This window comes from Schistocerca gregaria, chromosome X (assembly GCF_023897955.1).
Source record: "Schistocerca gregaria isolate iqSchGreg1 chromosome X, iqSchGreg1.2, whole genome shotgun sequence".
Lineage (NCBI taxonomy): Eukaryota > Metazoa > Arthropoda > Insecta > Orthoptera > Acrididae > Schistocerca > Schistocerca gregaria.
In genome coordinates, this window is record NC_064931.1 from 634,331,432 (window position 1) to 634,352,791 (window position 21,360).

Consider the following 21,360-nt stretch of genomic DNA (forward strand, 5'->3'; position numbering starts at 1 on the left):
ACGCATACGACCATCATTAGCACCAAGGCAGAAGCGGCTCTCATCGCTGAAGACGACACGTCTCCATTCGTCCCTCCATTCACGCCTGTCGCGACACCACTGGAGGCGGGCTGCACGATGTTGGGGCGTGAGCGGAAGACGGCCTACCGGTGTGCGGGACCGTAGCCCAGCTTCATGGAGACGGTTGCGAATGGTCCTCGCCGATACCCCAGGAGCAACAGTGTCCCTAATTTGCTGGGAAGTAGCGGTGCGGTCCCCTCCGGCACAGCGTAGGATCCTACGGTCTTGGCGTGCATCCGTGCATCGCTGCGGTCCGGTCCCAGGTCGACGGGCACGTGCACCTTCCGCCGACCACTGGCGACAACATCGATGTACTGTGGAGACCTCACGCCCCACGTGTTGAGCAATTCGGCGGTACGTCCACCCGGCCTCCCGCATGCCCACTATGCGCCCTCGCTCAAAGTCCGTCAACTGCACATACGGTTCACGTCCACGCTGTCGCGGCATGCTACCAGTGTTAAAGACTGCGATGGAGCTCCGTATGCCACGGCAAACTGGCTGACACTGACGGCGGCGGTGCACAAATGCTGCGCAGCTAGCGCCATTCGACGGCCAACACCGCGGTTCCTGGTGTGTCCGCTGTGCCGTGCGTGTGATCATTGCTTGTACAGCCCTCTCGCAGTGTCCGGAGCAAGTATGGTGGGTCTGACACACCGGTGTCAATGTGTTCTTTTTTCCATTTCCAGGAGTGTACTTGTTTCTAACTAAGAAGGAGGTAAGATTGTGGTATAACGGCCCATCGAGAGCGATTCCATTAGTGAAGGAGCACATATGCAGACTGAACAAGACTGAGGCAGAAATTCAGCCCTCTTCCCACATGCGAATCTAGTAGCCTATGTACTGCGCCAACCTGCTTGGTGCCTTTGACTAGAAGCACTCTTGAAGTTGCGGCTAACGCCAGCTTCGCCTCCGTCTTTAGTCTTACGTCGTGATACAGCCTTTACTACCTAACGCATCTATATACTCGCAGTTTAGCCGTCTTTTGGAAGTTGAAGTATTAGGAGTGGTATCTTCGGAATGACTAGAATCTATAATTAAGTCTACGCGTATAATAGATGAGAACCATCCAGAGAGTAAAAGTGCAATTCGGGTACAAAGGTTTGTTAGCCTAAATAAGAAGATAGCTCTGTTTTCGACAATCAGTTGAGCTTCTGCAGATTGATACATCCCTCGAAAAAGGCATACACACATCAAAAGGATATTTGATGAAATAGGAGTGATGTTCTGCATGCATACTGGAAGCTTATCGTTTTCGCTTCTAGTCAATCTTTCAGTCTCTAGTACATATTGTGAACAGAGAACACGTATATCACTCGCCGAAAATGGTTAGGAAAGTACAGCGCTCTTATAGACATTGTCACAAGGAAACAATTTGTCCTTTTCTTTCTCCGATGTCGTAATGAGCACGTTAATTCAGTATGGAGATGGCTAAAATCTTATGTAAGATGTGAGTCATGGAGCGACTTGTGATTCCTCATGTCAAAAACTCGTTCAAGAAGAGAACACAGTAGAGGGTACTAACATTATTTCAGTACTACTGGGATCGCAGAGGTAAGGAAAGTGCTCGGTAATAAGATTTCAGTGCTTAATTTAACATGACTCGATAGTATGGGGTAGAAAGATATAAAGGTTTAAGACGGTAGCAGTATTATTTATTTATTTATTTATAGTTTAGGTATCAATTGATCACGCAACACGCAAACTTCCGCCGAAAAATCGTTCAGACACTAAACTAGAGTTAAACAGTTTGAAGTGTCTATAGTTAAGTGAACTGTCATTATATAAAGTCATTTCGACAGAATTATTAACCTTGTTGTTAAGAAAAAACATTACTCCCATTTCCCGTCCAAGTCCCAGAGCTTGCTGTCCGGTTGGAATAGAGTAGAGTCAGTCGAAATCTTCTAATTTAAGCATTGTATCATCGCTGCAATAGATGCCCGAGGTCTGTACAATATGAGAAGTTAAACTTGGACCCTTTAAAGTATTCTTCGATGGAGTATGACGTATTACATCCAATCCAAAGTTGAGTTAACAGAAAAAGGGCATTAGCTCTGCTGCTCCGGTGTGGTAGTAAGTGTCTATGGCTCGTATTCGCTAGAAGGGGATTCTGATTATGAACAACAGAAACATGTTTTATGTAAGTTCGACGAAGTATTGAAGCGATGTCTGATACATTTTTATTTCACTCTTTTTTATTATTTTTCCTTTTTGTTGAGGAAATTGTGTTTTCTAGCACGATATCATAAATATGTATTCTTTTCTTTATTTTTACTACAATATCCCTCTGTTTCACGTTACAAATCAATTTTCAGATAAGACCTGAATTATACAGCGAAAATTTCAGTTTTACTATTAATTCCCTTTATTCTTGAGTAACAGACAGGAGACAACTATGTAAAAAAAAATGTTTCATAGGTTACGCGACCCTTTATATATATCCTCACTCAGTTTCTAGACGGTTCACAGCGTCTGGTTTTTAGAGAAATCTAGTGGGATACTGATCGCATACGTAAGGAAAGCGATCGTTATAACGTTACGTCCCTATTGAGTGAAACGCAAGTACCAAATAAACATTTGTAAACAAACCTACGCTGTGCTGAGAAACCCCAGAAAATTCTCCTAGTGACGTTATAGTGTAAAGATTTCTCCAGGTATTGACAGTGAACTACATTTCTGTGATCTAGTAAATGTCGTCTCAGGGTAGTACATTCGTTTCAAGGCAAAATGATTAAGTTATACGACTTCTAGCATATCATAAATTTCTCTACAGCACTTTCAATGAGCTGTGGGATGGTTACTTCGGTAAATAGTGGTCGAATCGTCATCTAATCCCCCACCAATCGAGCTAGGCCCTACCTTCAATTAACTTGACACTCTTACCTCCTCTTTTCCAAAATACCTCACAAAGTTATGGAAACACCTCAAACTGCGACAATTTTAGGAGAAGTACTTTCCACTAGGCATGAATTTAAGGAATATTTCGTTACAGTCATGTAGAAAACATTTGAGTTCGAGTTATTTAAGAAGATAAAAGTAAATGAAAGTGACATTGTTTCTATGTGCAAATAATTTAAACACCATTACACGGGCGACATCAAAACGATACGCCAGGGCTAGTTAGTGCCGTGACGACAAGTGTTGACCATGGGCTCGCAGAGGACGGCCGTATAAGCGGACATGTCAAGATGTCCTTTTCTTCAGATCTGCGGAAAACAATACGTTCGCTTTTCCACAAACGTCTGCGTCTATTTCTTTCGCGTCTCGACTAAAACCACTAGTCTTCTCAGTCAGTTTGTATGAAATCTGGCAGAGCGTAAGACAAAAGATGCGAAATGTACAAATCTCATATCCACAAAGAAGATTGTGAATAGGCTAAATGGAGCGGTATTTATAATTCCTACTTTCTGACTAATCACTGTACACCAGAGCTCCGTTATCACCTACATTTCTAAAGGTGACGGTATCTGATGTCAACGCTGCGTCGCATATATTCTACTATTTGCATCTTTCCTTAATAAATTTTCACACGTTTCTAGATAAATTAACATAATTGAGCATAATTGGTGACGGCCGGAGTGGCCGAGCGGTTCTAGGCGCTACAGTCTGGAACGGTGCAACCGCTACGGTCGCAGGTTCGAATCCTGCTTCGGGCATGGATGTGTGTGATGTCCTTAGGTTCGTTACGTTTAAGTAGTTCTAAGCTCTAGGGGACTTATGACCTCAGAAGTTAAGTCCCATAGTGCTCAGAGCCATTTGAACCATTTTTTGTACATAATTAGTCGTCCTCGAATACAGAAAAGGTATTCTGAAAGCTTACGAACTTCAGACTCACGTAAATTACATATGGTGTGTGCTGGATGTGGAGGGGGCGGGGGCGGGTGTTTACATACAAGCAGTGTTTTGATTAGTTGTCACGCTACTGGGTCTATTAACAAGTGATATATTGTGTCATGGCGTTCAAGTTCAGCTTTCCTCAGATAACCTTATGCTGTTTCACAACAAAGACCACCCTTAGTGGCGTGGTATATTAATTAAAATACACTGAAGAGCCAAAGAAACAGGTACATCTGCCTAATGTCATGTACGGCCCGAGAGAGCACGCAGAAGTGCCGCAACACGACGTGGCATGGACTCAGCTAATGTATCAAGTAGTGCTGGATGAAACTGATACCACGAATCCTGCAGGGCTGTCCACAAATCCATACGAGTAAGAGGGTGTGGAGATCTCTTCTGAACAGCACATTGCAACGCATTCCAGATATGCTCAATAATGTTCATGTCTGAAGAATTTGGTGGGCAGCGGAAGTGTTAAACTAAGAAGAATGTTCCTGGAGCCACTCCGTAGCAATTCTGGACGTGTAGGGTATCGCACTGTCCTGCTGGAACTGCCCAAGTCCATCGGAATGCCCAATGGACATAAATGTATGCAGGTGATCAGACAGGACGCTCACATACGTGTTACCTGTCAGAGTCGTAACTAGACGCATCAGGGGCCCCATATCACTCCAACTGCACTCGGACCACACCATCACAGAGCCTCCACTAGCTTGAACAGTCCCCTGCTGACATGCGGGATCCATGGATTCATGAGATGGTCTCCATACCCGTACACGTCCATCAGCACGATATAATTTGAAACGGGACTCGTTCGACCAGCAATATGTTTCCAGTCATCAACAGTCCAATGTCGGTGTTGACGGGCCCAGGCGAGGGGTAAAGCTTTGTGTCGTGCAGTCACGAGTGGGCCTTTGGCTCAGACAGCCATATCGATGGTGTTTCGTTGAACAGTTCGCACGCTGACACTTGTTGATGGCTTAGCATTGAAATCTGCAGCAATTTGCGGAATGGTTGCACTTCTGTCACGTTGAACGATTCCCTTCAGTCATCGTTGGCCCCATTCTTCCATGATATTTTTTCCTTCTGCAGCGATATGTCGGAGATTTGATGTTCTACTGGATTCTTGATATTCATGGCACACACGTGAAATGTTCGTACGCGAAAATCCCCACTACATCGCTACCTCGAAGATGCTATGTTCCGTCGCCTATGCGCCGACGTTCCAACTCACTTACATCTTGATAACCTGCCATTGTAGCAACAGTAGTCGATCTAACAACTGCGCCAGACACTTGTTGCCTTATATAGCTGTTGCCGACCGCAGCGCCGTATTCTGCCTGTTTACATACCTCTGCATTTGTATACACATGTCTATACCAGTTTCTTCTGCGTTTCAGCGTATAAATATGTAAATGAGTGTTTAGTATTTCGCCGGATTTTATGGATCTGTATTTTTCCCCACTTTGGTAAAAGCCGCAGTGGTTCCACGTAGGAGTCGTCAGCAAAATACTTGCAGTATCCTTATCAGATCTGTGTCGGTCAACGTCGATGTAAGATTTCCGTGGTCCACGATATGTCAGGTTGGCTTCTTGAACAAAGCTACGATCGTTACCTTCTACCATACTAATCTTGTTGAACAAGCATGTCGTGGACTGGAAGGTAAGCCGCTGTAAAAAAACAGTAAAATATACCTAGTTCGTAGTATGTAACGGCCAGTCTGTCGATTAGACATTAAAGTGAAAAAAATAGCGATATGTGGGCCGCAGACGAGCCTAACGGCGTTGCTCCTACGTGCTGCCAAAGTGCTGAGGCGCCGCGGCGTTCCGTGCTGTGCTCAGCACTGGCACAGCCATAGCACCACCCTCGCAGCTCATTGCAAACGCCGCTACAATCACTGCTGCGTTCGCGATCTAAAGCTCTTCTTCTTGAATCACGAGTACAATATCTCATCTGCAGCCTTGTTTCGTCGCTAAGGACTCTGCAGGATGTTTCGTTGGGAAGTACTGCTAGAAACTAAACTCCGCGATCAGGCCCTAAGACAACGCGGTGTCGACCAGCCACCTTGTCATCCTTTGCCTTGTACACCGTGTGCCTACATCTGGCACATAACGTGTACTCAGTAACCGCGGCAAGCTAACCGAGATATAGTGCTGACAAAACTCAAATGTCAGTCCATCGGCAAAATTGTGAAATATCTGTGTTTGCATTGTAAGATAGTTAAAAAACACTATTAAACTGTCCAGACACTATAATGTGACCACCTTTCAAAACCCTGAGTATGGTCCCCAAGCATAGATCATACATATGTTGATGCGTTGAGAATTCCATAATGATGAGATCACCCAGGGAATGCCACATAAACATTCCCCGAAGCATAACGCCCCTTCTTCCAGCCTGGTTCTTCTGACGATTGTTGCAGGGCCGTACACGCCAACGACCATCTGTCCGATGCAGCGCAAAACGTGATTCATCTGAAAAGGCCACCTGTGAACGTCCAGTTGTGGTACTGGCTTGCAAATACCATCCTACGTCGCGAATGAACGGCAGTCACCGTGAGTGCGTGAACCAGGCAGCTGCTGCGGAAGCATATACGCAGCAACGTTCACTGAACAGTCGTTGAGGAGACACAGTTGGTAGGCGCTTGGTTCATCTGGGGAGTGTAGAGGGAGGGGGGGGGGGGGGGGTCGCTGGTCAACAGTTGCACGTCTGTTCGCCTGTAGACATCTCAGCAGCCGTGGTTCAACCGTGCCATCCACTGCCCGTAGTGCACCATGGCCGATTTTGTATAGTGCCATTTTCTCATGTACATTACACTTTAACCACGGCACCACGCGAATGTCGTCTTTTCGGAAATGCGTGCGGCCTTAGCCCGCAAGCCTTGCCCATTTAGATGTCAGATGACTACGTGGTAACAGCAATGTGACTGGGCCGTGTAAAAGGCAAACTTATACCGATAGCCGAAAGTAGCTAAAGCTCTAGATGACAAACGTGGTCTTAGGATGTATGTCTCCCCAGTCCTTAGTTCTACATCTACATCTACATCCATACTCCGCAAGCCACCTGACGGTGTGTGGCGGACGGTACCCTGAGTACCTCTATCGGTTTTCCCTTCTATTCCAGTCTCGTATTGTACGTGGAAAGAAGGATTGTCGGTATGCTTCTGTATGGGCTCTAATCTCTCTGATTTTATCCTCATGGTCTCTTCGCGAGATATACGTAGGAGGGAGCAATATACTGCTTGACTCTTCGGTGAAGGTATGTTCTCGAAACTTTAACAAAAGCCCGTACCGAGCTACTGAGCGTCTCTCCTGCAGAGTCTTCCACTGGAGTTTATCTATCATCTCCGTAACGCTTTCGCGATTACTAAATGATCCTGTAACGAAGCGCGCTGCTCTCCGTTGGATCTTCTCTCTCTCTTCTATCAATCCCATCCAGTTTTGTGCTCACCGTTTCCGTGGAGGCGCATTTTTGAGACAGATGAAAAAAGTTAGGAAGGGCAGAAGAAACGGGGAATAGACAAGGGTGAAAAAGGAAGGGCAAGAAAAAGAAGAAGAAGAAGAAGAAGAAGAAGAAGGGAACTGAATGAAGAGTTTTAAATCGGTCGCGGTTCCAGGATGCGGTTCTGTGTTGGGAGGTGGGCGGGGGCACTGATTGTTACTCTGTCTCTCACTGTGTTTTGTTGCCTATTTCGAACTGTATCATATAAGAAATAGTGACTGAAATGTATACTTTTTATTTCATTGTGAAATCGTGATGATCTCGGTAAACGAATTAATTACGGAAAAAAATGGTTCAAATGGCTCTGAGCACTATGGGATTTAACAGCTCAGGTCATCAGTCCCCTAGAACTTAGAACTACTTAAGCCGAACTAACCTAAGGACATCACACACACTCATGCCCGAGGCAGGATTCGAACCTGCGACCGTGGCGGTCGCGCGGTTCCAGACTGAAGCGCCTACAACCGCTGGCCACACCGGTCGGCAATTACGGAATGCAGCATGAGAATAAATATTAATGGAAAGGGAGGGGGGGGGGGGGGGGGGAAGACGGGGTATATAGGGGCCAGTGGGGGGAGGACAAACTCGATGTCTGCCATGGATGCCAGTTTCTATAGTTACGTCACTGGTCATTTCGAACTCTGCTGTTCTGATCCCTTTTAAGAGAGGTTTTTATTGTAGCGTACTTGTACGCAGACACAGGGCTCTTCTTTTGTGCCGGCCGCAGTGGTCTAGCGGTTCTAGGCGCTCAGTCCGGAACCGCGCGGCTGCTACGGTCGCAGGTTCGAATCCTGCCTCGGGCATGGATGTGTGTGATGTCCTTAGGTTAGTTAGGTTAGTTAGGTTGAAGTAGTTCTAAGTTCTAGGGGACTGATGACCACAGATGTTAAGTCCCATAGTGCTCAGAGCCATTTGAACCATTTTTCTTCTTTTGTCTTCAGAGTAGCGTGTACAGTGTGTGTCCTGTAAACGGTTGTGAGCAGCCCTGGTGCGAACCATAACTCTGTTCTAATGGGTGACAACGAAAGTGGAGGGAAGAATGAAGCTGGGACTCTTTATCAGTATATAGTCCCTACTCGTGAACACCACTGGGCTTAACTTCCTTATCTGACGGACAGATGACCATCTGCGCTATCAAATACTTTCGCTCTGTAAAACAGCACTTAACCTAGAGCAATAGTGTAAATTTGGAGAAAGACGAACTGTACCGCCGTCACCTCCACTCCACTTGTCGGACAAACAGTGGTGATAAAAAAATGTTGTGCCCAGCCAGAATCTGAACTGGCTGCCTACTCTCGAATGCTAACTCAGACGTTTGCTAGCGATTCCATGCGCGGAAGCAGGTTGTTCAAAGCAGACAGTGTCTATTACGACATATTTGTGTGCTTCTTAGTTCCGCCAGTTTGTCTCTCTTTATGTGTTACATCCTTACAAAGTAGCACACTCTTTAAGCCACTAGAATCGCGTTCAGAATAGCGAGGCTAAAGTAACAGTGCACTCACTAATTTAAGTTGCAGATGGCTTTGTTAAATCTCTTCAAGGGGAGAAGGCGATTGTGCAATTGTGTTAACAATTTTGATGTTATTTTTGTGAACAACGGGATAAAAGCAGTTTGTGTTTTATCACATTTGTGTCGTCTAAGATAACTCCTTCAACAAATCCACATGCCCCCATACCGAGTGTCGTTAAAATGAAATAGAAATAAGAAATCATTGCATTACAGATAAAGAAACGATTTTTGTTCAGTATTGTTTGTAATTTTTTTTCCTGTCTGTTGTCTCTACTATGTTTCACTGAGTCACGGAAGGAGAAGCTTTTGTTACTTACACAACTAGGCAGCAACAACGCATCGGAATGCCTCTACTGCTTGGCCGCACATGATATTGCCGGAAAGTGTCACTTGTCTGCGCATCGTGTCTGGAGAACTGTAGCAGGATGTAGGAGTCCATATATTGTAAGTATATACCTGCATGTCGGTACTCGCCATGGCGCGTTTCCGCTCACCCTTGAGTATCGGGATCGCGTCCAGAGGCGCGCATAGATGTCGATTTTAAGCTGGGTACCCTTCGTCTGCCTGATGTTCTGTTCTGTAGTTTGGTTTATACTGTATTCTATGCTGAGCTCGTCACTAAGAGATACCATCGATACATGAGTGACCAGTATTGTCTGCAAGAGTTCTCAAGAACTTCGCAATGAACATGAGGGACTTGCTTTTGTTCTGAGGCCGCATTCAGGTACACTGAGGTGACAAAAAATCACGGGATAGCGATATGCGCATGTACAGAGGGCGGTAATATCGCTTACTCAAGGTATAAAAGGGCAGGGCATTGGCGGAGCAGTCATTTGTACTCAACTGATTCATGTGAAAATGTTTCCGATGTGATTATGGCCGCCCGACACGAATTAACTAACTTTGAACGCGAAATGGTAGTTAGAAGCATGGGACATCCCAGTTTGGGAAACCTTTAGGGAATTCAACATCCCGAGACCTACAGTGTCAAGAATGTGCCGACAATACCAAATTCCAGGCATTACCTGTCAGTATGAACAATTCAGTGCCCAACGGTCTTCACTTAACGACCAAGCCCACCGGCGTTTGGGTAGAGTTGTCAGTGCTAACAGACAAGCAATACTGTGTAAAAGAACCGCGCAAATTAATGAGGGACGTACGACTAACGTATCCGTTAGGACATTACGGCGAAATTTGGCGTTAATGGGCTATGGCAACAGGTGACCAGCGCGAGTGCCGTTGCTAGCAGCATGACATCGCCTGCAGCGCCTCTCTTAAGCTCGTGACCATATCGGTTGGACGTTAGCCAACAGCAAAACCGTGGCCTCGTCAGGTGAGTCCCTATTTCAGTCGATAAGAGCTGTTGGTAGGCTTCAAGTGTAGCTCAGACCCCGCCAAGTCATGAATCCAGGTTGTCAACAAGGCACTGTGCAAGCTGGTGACAGCTCCATAATGGTATGGGCTGTGTTTACATGGAAACGACGGGGTCCTGTAGTCCAGATGAACAGGTCAGTGACTGTAAATGTGTACGTTAGACTACTCGGAGGCCATTTGCAGCCAGTCATGGACTTCACGTTCTCAGACAATGATGCGCCATGTCATCGGGCAATAACTGTTCGCGATAGGTTTGAAGAACATTCTGGACAATTCCGCCGAATGATTTGGCCACCCAAATCCCGTGGAACATTTATGGGAGATAATCGAGAGATCAGTTCGTGCACAAAATTCTGCACCAGCAACACTTTCGCAATTATGGACAGCTATGGAGGCAACAGGGCTCAAAATTTGTGCTAGGGACTTCCAACGATTTCTTGAGTCCATTCCACGTCGAGTTGCTGCACTACGGCAGGCAAAAGGTCCGACTAGTTGTTATGAGGTATCTCATGACTTTTGCCACCTCAGTGCATATTAAAAAAAAAACTAAAGTCCTCCCGAACAGGCCATGAAGGCCCAATGGTACCGACCGGCCGCCGTGTCATCCACAGCCCACAAGCGTCTCTGGATGCGGATATAGAGGGGCATATGGTCAGCACACCGCTCTCCCGGCCGTATGTCAGTTTCCAAGACCGGATTAGTGTACATAAATACTAGCTTTTACCCGCGGCTGCGCTCGCGTAGCATTAGTTTTGTTATGATGAGTGATGGTGAGTAAGTAAGCTACTGTACGTGCAATGATGTCAGCTTGCGAGCGGTGCGTGCATTGAGACGTGGTCAGGAGCATGCATCTATGCATCGCTCTATTGAACTAACTACACATTATGCGACGTATACATCATACAACTAATTTAATAACTTTTATCGTGGTTTATGTTCACTGATTTTTAAAGAAGTCTGCCCCACTATTCCATTCCCTACTTCTCTCTCTTAGGGGTCTTTTTCTTGACATCAACATCCATCATAATCGTTTCAGTGGTTTGGTCGTCAAAAGGCGACAGACAGACACACATTCACGTTTATGATATGGAGCCGGCCGGAGTGGCCGAGCGGTTCTAGGCGCTACAGTCTGGAACCGCGTGACCGCTACGGTCGCAGGTTCGAATCCTGCCTCGGGCATGGATGTGTGTGATGTCGTTAGGTTAGTTAGGTTTAAGTAATTCTAAGCTCTAGGAGACTGATGACCTCAGAAGTTAAGTCCCATAGTGCTCAGAGCCATTTGAACCATTATTATGGAAGTATGGATTTACATTTTTACAACTTTGTTTGGAGTGAAAATGTTGTCTTCTCAGCTGAAATTCATAGAGATAACAGTTATTAAAGCATTTCGCATTATTATGGCGTGTTCGAACGACGTTTTCGCGGGAACCAAAGTTTCGTCCCCACCTGCAGAGGGTATCATCAAGTGAAATTGTACCTTCTTTGAACTTCCCATTCACACTGGTTGCTACGGATGCTACGAGAGGCTATACACAGAGGCGATAAAGACTGTTAAACAAGAAAATAAATATAACTGGAAGAAGGAGGGAGGGAAAATGAATGACATTCGGATTCCAGTGTTGGAAGAGAAGTATACTAGTCGTCCATCGGGGACCGATAACAATAGAGGACAACGGCAATCGACAACGGCCAATAGAAGGGGTTGGCGGAAAAAAATGCTGACTTCAATTGTGTAAGCATTTGACTGACCGCTTCATTTGCTATGTTTTCGAATGTACCACATGGTCTTAGGTGGCAGTTCCCTATGTATCGGTAGAAAAAACTGTCTGTTATATTAATTATTTCTTCTATTCGTACTTATGTTCCCAGTAGGAAACAACAGCCCAGGCTGCGAAAATAACGTAACCTTTGTTGATGCGTTTCGTCTTTTTGAGGCATCTTCAGAAATCGTATAGAAACTGCAACTAACGCATTAATCATAAGAAGCCGATATTTTCGTGTGCACCTTCGGCGAAGACATGCAGCTATGCCGAAGATGCACAGCAGAATTTCGACTGCTTATGACTAAAGCGTTACCCGCAGTATCTATACGATTTCTGAAGATGACTCAAAAAGACGAAACGCGTCAGTAAAGCTTATACTATTTTTGTAACCTAGACTGTTTTTTGCTACTGAAAATATGTCACAGTTGCTGCATCATGGCCACAGGGTCGGAGGATTTATGTATTTATTTGTCTTTGAATCTAATCAAACATATAACGTACGGGATCTCAAAATACGCTCATGTGGGTTAGCACTCCTTTCCATTAGATCGCGTTTGAATAATGGAAACAAATTTTACCGTGTGCCCTCTCCCACAGGGTAACCCACAAGCGCGTATTTTGAGATACTGTACATTACACGTTTGATCAGATGCAAAGACAACAACATTAATAAGATAAGGCAATATAATTTATGTACCGAAAGTGCTATCTAACAACAATATGGAAACGGAATTTACTTGGTTTCCGCGAAAACGTCGTTCGAACACGCCATAATAATACGAAATGCTTTAATAAGATTCCCAGAAGTTACAATCCGCTTGAAAATATTCTCCGCAGATGGAGACGAAACATAGGTTTCATGCGAGTAATTCATTCGCCCACGGCGTTATAGCCCAAAATATTTTAATGAGTGTGACATTTTCAGCCGTGAATGTTTACATTTTAAATCCATATTCCTGCATTACATGTTTTTCTTGCCACAATGGCTGACTGAAAATTAAGATGCAAGTTTATAGCTCTGTTATGGACAGTATTCGGCTGTTTCGATTTAAACACTCCATTTGCTATTTATGCTTCGTCTTAAATAATTTAGAGTCAAATACTTTCAATTTGTTAGCAAGAAGTCGTTTTGACAAACTCTGTTAACACGTGAGGAGATTTATTTCCCACAAAAACCGGGTTACAGGCATGCTGAACAATTTTGAGGCAGACAGATTTACCAGCGTCCCTGTGGGATTTGAATAGTTTTACTTGTCAGAGCCAGTTTGATTGACTCTTGAGGAAACAGGACTACAGTCGAGAAATGTGATATAAAACCGAGTTATTAGTCAGCTATTGGTCCATTCCCCAATCTTCGTATAAGCGAAAGGTTTTATCTACATCTACATGACTACTCTGCAATTCACATTTAAGTGCTTGGCAGAGGGTTCATCGAACCACAATCATACTATCTCTCTACCATTCCACTCCCGAACAGCGCGCGGGAAAAACGAACACCTAAACCTTTCTGTTCGAGCTCTGATTTCTCTTGTTTTATTTTGATAATCATTCCTGGCTATGTAGGATGGGCTCAACAAAATATTTTTGCATTCGGAAGAGAAAGTTGGTGAATGAAATTTCGTAAATAGATCTCGCCGCGACGAAAAACCTCTTTGCTTTAATAACTTCCATCCCAACTCTCGTATCATATCTGCCACACTCTCTCCCCTATTACATGATAGTACAAAACGAGCTGCCCTTTTTTGCACCCTTTCGATTTCCTCTGTCAATCCCACCTAGTAAGGATCCCACACCGCGCAGCAATATTCTAACAGAGGACGAACGAGTGTAGTGTAAGCTGTCTCTTTAGTGGACTTGTTGCATCTTCTAAGTGTCCTGCCAATGAAACGCAACCTTTGGCTCGCTTTCCCCACAATATTATCTATGTGGTCTTTCCAACTGAAGTTGTTCGTAATTTTGACACCCAGGTACTTAGTTGAATTGACAGCTTTGAAAATTGTACTATTTGTCGAGTAATCGAATTCCAACGGATTTCTTTTGGAACTCGTGTGGATCACCTCACACTTTTTGTTATATAGCGTCAACTGCCACCTACCACGCCATACAGAAATCTTTTCTAAATCGCTTTGCAACTGATACTGGTCTTCGGATGACCTTCCTAGACGGTAAATTACAGCATCATCTGCGAACAACCTAAGAGAACTGCTCAGATTGTCACCCAGGTCATTTATATAGATCAGGAACAGCAGAGGTCCCAGGACGCTTCCCTGGGGAACACCTGATATTGCTTCAGTTTTACTCGATGATTTGCCGTCTATTACTACGAACTGCGACCTTCCTGACAGGAAATCACGAATCCAGTCGCACAACTGAGACGATACCCCATAAGCCCGCAGCTTGATTAGAAGTCGCTTGTGAGGAACGGTGCAGCCGCACGTCTTGGAGACTTCGGGGCTGTGACGGGAAGCGACCGCGAACCGCGTGGCGTGGGCAGCGGCCGATCGCAGACTTCGGCGCACGCGCAGTGCCAGAGATAACAACTGACCTGCGGGAGCGCGCAGGCTCTGGCGGCCAGATCAAGCCGAAGCGGCCGAGGCGCCGCGTGATAGCGCAGATAAGCAGGCGACGTGACCCGACGCATTGGGCGGCGCGGAGTGGCGGTAGGAGTTTTTTCTACTCAGTTTCTCTGCCCGCCGCCGCCGACGCTGCTGTCGCCGCCGAATGAGGGCAGCCGAGGGGAACCCCCACTCCTGCGCGCGCACCGCCGAGCGGGAAAGTGAACTCCATTTCAATGCCGACTGCGGCTGTGTGCGGAGCGTAGAGCGCTGAGCGTGTGTTGTGCCGTGTCCCTCCCGTTCTTGTTCATGGATTACGTTCATGGATTACCGTCGTCGCGTCTGCCCGCAACTGGCAGGTAAGCAGTGCAATCGTCGTGCGCACTTGCGCTCCTTTTTTGAGTGTTGTTAAACTGTTTTGCCGTGCGAGTGTTGTGTGTTGTCAAAGCAGAAGACACGTGCGACCGCGGGTTCCGATAGTGGAAGTACTCGATACGTCGCTTTCAAATGTGTGTGTTTGCTGTCATCGTTTGAGAGCTACACTTGGAGACTTTTGCATTTTCTCCCCACTCTAATAGTCTTTGAACAAAATTGATTGAGCCAAAGACGACAAAAGAGTAGATCGATTCAGTGCAACAAGAAAGAAAATGTTCCGACTACATCTCCGACAGTGTGTCTTATGATTTACATAAGTGAGAATAACATTTTATATTTTGTTGTGATTTTAAAATTAAAAGAATGTGAGCCCGTACAAGAAAATTTATAGAATGGGCACCACACGAAGTTTTTATACCTATGAACAAAAAAAAATAAAAAATAAGAAGATAGTATCACAACAATCAAAAATTCATCGTTAGAATCTCGGAAACTTTCACAGCACTGTTACTTATAAGACTTGTCTGGTGTGAACAGTGGTAAGGGCGACGAAGTTAGGAACTAAACTAGCGCGATCCTTGGGAAGTGAGTGGAGTGCAGCCTGGTGCATAGACGCGCGGCTAGACAAATAGCTAGCAGACCTTGATCGCCAAGGTTCTTCCAACGTTGCAATAGCCAGCCCTTGTGCAACATTGACAAACGAGACGCGACGCGCAGATGTGGATCTTGGCTTCTATATTAGAGTCTGGCTTCTGCGAAAGCTGCCCAATTTCTGCATCTCCCGCCGAATTGTTTCATCGCTGTCCGGAAGTTTCCAAACGCCTAGGAACAAAGTACAGCTCTCAACCATTTCCTACACCATCGTAAGCTTCCGTGTGCTTGAATAATGTGCAGCGGATACTGTATGCAGCTACTCGATGATCCTCTGAAGTTCCGCCTGATCAAATGCTGCAGATAAGGCAGTAGGATTGCGTCCTTTCGTGAGTAAGCTTAATAGTGATCGGTCTGACAGAGCAGTGAACTTCCCGCAGCTAATCATATGCAAGAGTCCATCAACAAATATTTTAAATCGGGCTCTGGTAGAGAACGACGTACCTCATAACACTAACGCGTAGGAAAGGAAGAGTTATCAGATGGTTCTTTGGGAAGCAGAGCCAAGCATTGTTGCTACTACTTTTTTTTTTATTTATGAGGGAAGTAATTTACAATTTATCGGTGAAGCTCAAATACAGTAAAACTGTTGTGGACGCGACCATTGAGATGTTTGTCCACCGTTTACCGTTTGAAAGAAAGTAGATTGTACTATTCAGATCATTCATATTCCAAAGATGTTGCATCCCTAATTAGTAAACAATGTGGTACTGCTTGCAGTCTTCGTCCAATACGAAGAATTGGAGTAGCGCAAAACGATCTCATGTCACCAAGTCGTACAGTGTGTCAAATGTGAAGTTGTATTTAAAAACGGGTGGGAAGCATATCTTCAAGGTAACAGCACGTAAAATGTGGCACCTGCGCTGGCGATGACTCAGCAATGTAAACTCAGTGCAGTTCTCTGACCTCGCAAGGTGTATGGCACAACGGTTTTTCACGATAAGTACTTTTGACACCTCAGTGAACATAATATGGCGGTTTAAGGCGATTGCCTCTTAGAGTAATACTATTTAACGCATTTTTATTGTTGTGTTATTGTCGTGAACGTGTAAGCAATGTAACGTGATTGATCTGCGTAATTTCAATTAAATATTAATAGTTTTGTGGCAGACATTTCGCACCTGATGCCTTGAGCTGTTCATCGTCGCTATCAGGAAATTTATACACGTTACTGCTCGCCCAGCGACAGCTGCTAAATATTCGTAACATAGCCCTACCGTTGATATATTCCAATTTGTTGACGATACTCATAGATACAGAGATGAATCTAGAATGGCTGATATCAGCTTCGCATTTCCTTTTAGAAAAAAGGACTGAGAATCTTATACTATTGTGTTACACTGAGTACGAATTATTTTACAAAGCTTGCGACTGAATTCGATAATACTGTATACAATAAGTTTCCCATTCGAAAAATATCATTTGACTGTGCACTATCTGCCGAAACGTCAAGGATCTTACGTTACTCTGCGGAAAGGACATAGAGGCTTACTGAGGGACTGAAAGCCGACTAAACCTTATTTTCAAAACTAAATTTGGCCTTCGCAACTTAGTAGTACAGCCAGGTTGTAAGAATTTTTGTGAATGTCTCTGTTAACAATTGTAAAGACGCAAAATACGCACAGGGTATACTGCACACCAAGCTCCAGGCTAGAATCCAACATTTTGAAAGCATTTCATTCTAGAAGACATATACATACATGGCACATCTAAATCCACTCCGAGGTTTGTGTGTTTGTGTGTTTGTGTGTGTGTGTGTGTGTGTGTGTGTGTGTGTGTGTGTGTGTGTGAGAGACAGAGAGAGAGAGAGAGAGAGAGAGAGAGAGAGAGAGAGAGAGAGAGAGAGAAATTTATGTGTAGTTTGTATTACCGTATGTGAGATTTGATGCACATTTCTTTTGGGAAGGAAAGCACAGTTTACTTTCTGTATTTAATGTTTTAACTTCTTTGAACTGAAAATTTCCTTAGACACATATGAATAGTTGAGTGTATCTTTGAGATTTGGAGAGGCGGAGGCAGAAAGATCGTCGTTTGTTAAGCTCCTATCTACATTTGACCAGAAGCTCAGCTTTTTCCACAAAGTTGTAATACGTTATCTGTCATGACCCTGTAAAAAGACATCATCTTAGTGTGATCATCTAGAGTAGTTTAGAAGTACTATGTAATCTGAATCACTCTCACCTGGTAACTACATGAGTGCGGGTTCGGTGGAATGCTAGTTCCCTGTTTCATTACGCGCCACCTGTTCTCCAGAGAAGGTAAGATTGGACTTAAGATCATCTCAGTCTTTGCCTACACAAATAAGAAAAGTGTTTCGGAATATACGATATCTTGGTATCTTATATTTGCCTCCGTGCGTTTGTTTGGTTGATTATTTATTGACATTTTGTCGCTTAACTGTACAGTCAAGTGTAACGCACATATTTGCATAATATACTAACTGAGCATAATAAATTACTGTAGTAAACAAAATGGGTTGCTGTCGGGAGAGACGATATAAACAGTGCGCGCCAACGAATCTGTGTGTGACCGGCGTGTGCCGCTGTTTACTTTCGGAGGTGGTCACGTTCTCTCTTCGCTCCTCACACCCGAGCGAGCGGTATTAACTGGGCGGTTGTATTCCAAAGCGTAGGCTGTAAAGTTTTCTGTGCGTGGTTTTAACCAAAGATTGTTGTCTGCCAGGAAATTATTCTTATAGAGCTGCGTGGATGGGCCAGAAATGTGGAAGGCTTCCAGCCGGAAAGGAAAATTTTGGAAATTTGTGATAAGTTCCTATGGGAACAAACTGCTGAGATCATCGGTCCCTAGGCTCACACACTACTTAACCTAACTCAAACTAACTTGCACTAAGGTCAACACACACACACCCATGCCCGAGGGAGGACTCGAACCTCCGACGGGAGGGGGGGGGGGGGGGGAGAGAGGACCCGCGTGAACCGTGGCAAGGTGACCAAGACCGCGCGGCTACCCCGCGCAACTGGAAAAGAAAAGAATGCAAGGTTTCGAAATGTGATGCTGGAGGAGAATTCTGAAAATACCGTGGCATGACAGAAAGAAGTGCTGAGAAGAGTACCAGGTACAAGGAGATTACTGAAAACGTTCACTGCTAGCAGAAATGACATGGTTAACCACCTAATCCGCCTTTCGCGCCAGTTAACTATTCTGGTCCACGGAACGAGGCAGGGGACAAAGACAGTGAGGATGATAGACACAGGAAGGAAGGAAGGAAGATTAGGTTTTAAAATGTTTAAATGTGTGTGAATTCCTAAGGGACCAAACTGCTGAGGTCATCGGTCCCTAGACTTGCACACTACTTACACTAACTTAAGCTAAGGACAACACACACATTCATGCCTGACGGAGGACTCTAACCTCCGGCGGGAGGGGACGAGCAATCCATGACATGGCGCCTCCAACCGCGCGGCAACTACGCGCGGCAAGATTAGGGTTTAACGCTCCGTCGACATGGAGGTCATTAGAGACAGAGCAAGAGCTCTGAATGTTTCAAGGATGGGGAAGGAAAGTGGCCATGCCCTTTCAAAGAAATGATCCCAGAATTTACGTGGAACGATTTAGGGAAATCACGGAATTCCTAAATCTGGATGGCCGGGCACGGATTCGAACCGTCGTCCTCCCGAATGCGAGTCCAGTACACTAACCAATCGATGCGGGGGTACATGGATGATTTTATAGCTGGCAGACATTAGGGGAGCATCAAGAAGGCCGGAGGTATGTGTGAGTCCACCAGCTATCGGACTGAGGAGAAAAATTGCTGGACAAGTGCGAGTAGCACTCACGCTCCTAGGGTTCCGCAGAAACTTGTGTGTATATAGTTCATCTATAGGTTTTGATAAGTGTGTTTGCGAGTATTAAAATATGTGACATAAATGATTGCATTGATTTAGAAGCTTAAATTAATACAACGCAAAGGAACCGTGGAAATAAGTGATTGTCAGAAATTTCAGCCTGGTACCTCAGCTTGTTCCTGAGTAAAATGTACCTTAACAGACGGACAACAAAGCGGTTCTACGGGATTCCGTTGTTCGCTAAGAATCATTGACTGGAGACACATTGAAAAAAAAAATTGTTCAAATGGCTCTTAGCACTATGGGACTTAACTGTTGAGGTCATCAGGCCCCTAGAACTTAGAACTACTTAAACCTAACTAACCTAAGGACATCACACACATCCATGCCCGAGGCAGGATTCGAACCTGCGACCGTAGCGGTCGCGCGGTTCCAGCATGTAGCGCCTATAACCGCTCGGCCACTCCTGCGGGCAGACGCATTGAAATGAAGTCCCATGCTACTTGAAAGAGCGAAGAGGTACGATGTGGGAGACCCGCATCGCCGTACTAGGCAAGGTCCTAATCGTGGTGGCTTGCTGTTGCCTTCCTCCAACCGTAATGGGGATGAATGATGATAATGAAGACGACACAACAACACTGTCATCTCTGAGCAGGTGAAAATCCCGGCGGGAATCGAACCCGGGACCACGTGCTCGGGAAGTGAGACGCTATCGCGAGACCACGAGCACGGACCATTATACATCACAGGTTGTAATACGATGCAAAAGCGTTTGTTCACCTGCAAACAGTGGCACTATCCAAGATTATTATGGTGCTCCTATGCGTTTCGACTACCGGCGAAGGTCAATTTTTCTGTTCCTTTATCCTTGATTTAAGGACAGCAAAAGTCAGTCTGTGTCACGAGTTAAATGGGCGTGCGTGCACTTGGCCGATAGCAGGCGGAGCCGGCGAGCACGAATCGACGTTAGTCAGCGCGAGTGTGGCAATGAGGAGTCGGTAGCACGACATATGATGCCCTTGTGAATCATTTCTTCGCGGCTGAGCGAACTACGCGACGTGGACAGTTTTGCCCACTGGAAATTACAATAGTTCCACTTCCGCAACTCACAATCGGCCCCTTCGTTACGGGAACACATGCGACTCCACAGTCGCATGCACTGTAGCGCACTCCCTTTCTTTCATCTATAACAGCCGCGAAGCTCTTCCTCGTATTTCAAGTCCCACGCAGACCAAATGGTTCTTTGTAACATCAGTGCTGCAGTTCTTCGAATGCGTTCGCTATGCTATCTGCTATTGAGTGTCTGCATTTCTACGTTTCCCCTTGTAGTTGCGTTGTAACCTGATTCCAACAGTTTCTATTTATTTGCTCAATTGTCTGCCCTTTTGACGGAAACTGACGTAATACAGAAGGCCTTGTTCGCAGAATTTACATACAGGCGTCGAACTCAGATATACGAATACATGTATTTTTCTAGCCGGTACCATTCCAGGTGACTAACTCATTCCTCAGTATTTAGTATAATTATCGTAACAATTGGAAAGTAACCCTTGTTATTTAATTTCTTCTTTTTAGATGGTACGTTATAATAACTAGATTTGCACGCATACAAGCCGGCCGATGTGGTCGAGCGGTTCTAGGCGCTTCAGTCCGGAACCTCGCAACTGCTACGGTCGCAGGTTCGAATCCTGCCTCGGGCACGGATGTGTGTGATGTCCTTAGGTTAGTTAGGTTTAAGTAGTTGTAAGTTCTAGGGGACTGATGACCTCAGATGTTAAGTCCCACATTGCTCAGAGCCATTTGAACCAATTTTGCACGCACACACGTGCTGTGCAGGGGAGTGCTTGGAAAAAAATGGCAGTATTCTATTTCACCACAGCAGATCTGCCCCTGTTTTCAGTAGCAGCGTCAATCGTGTTTTATTCATAGTT

The 21,360-nt window shown here is 45.2% G+C and overlaps 1 protein-coding gene across 7 annotated transcripts in view; it reads left to right on the forward strand.

Moving 5' to 3' along the window:
- Positions 1 to 21,360, forward strand: part of LOC126297938 (ecdysone-induced protein 74EF) — an 844,422-nt gene that overhangs the window by 260,161 nt on the left and 562,901 nt on the right. For 3 of the 7 annotated variants that reach the window (XM_049989257.1, XM_049989261.1, XM_049989258.1), the window contains exon 1: positions 14,823 to 14,956. The exons of the other annotated variants lie outside the window; for them this stretch is intronic. The gene's annotated coding sequence lies outside the window, so the exon portion shown is untranslated. Of the gene's footprint in view, positions 1 to 14,822; positions 14,957 to 21,360 lie in introns of those variants that run through there. 7 annotated transcript variants of the gene reach the window in all.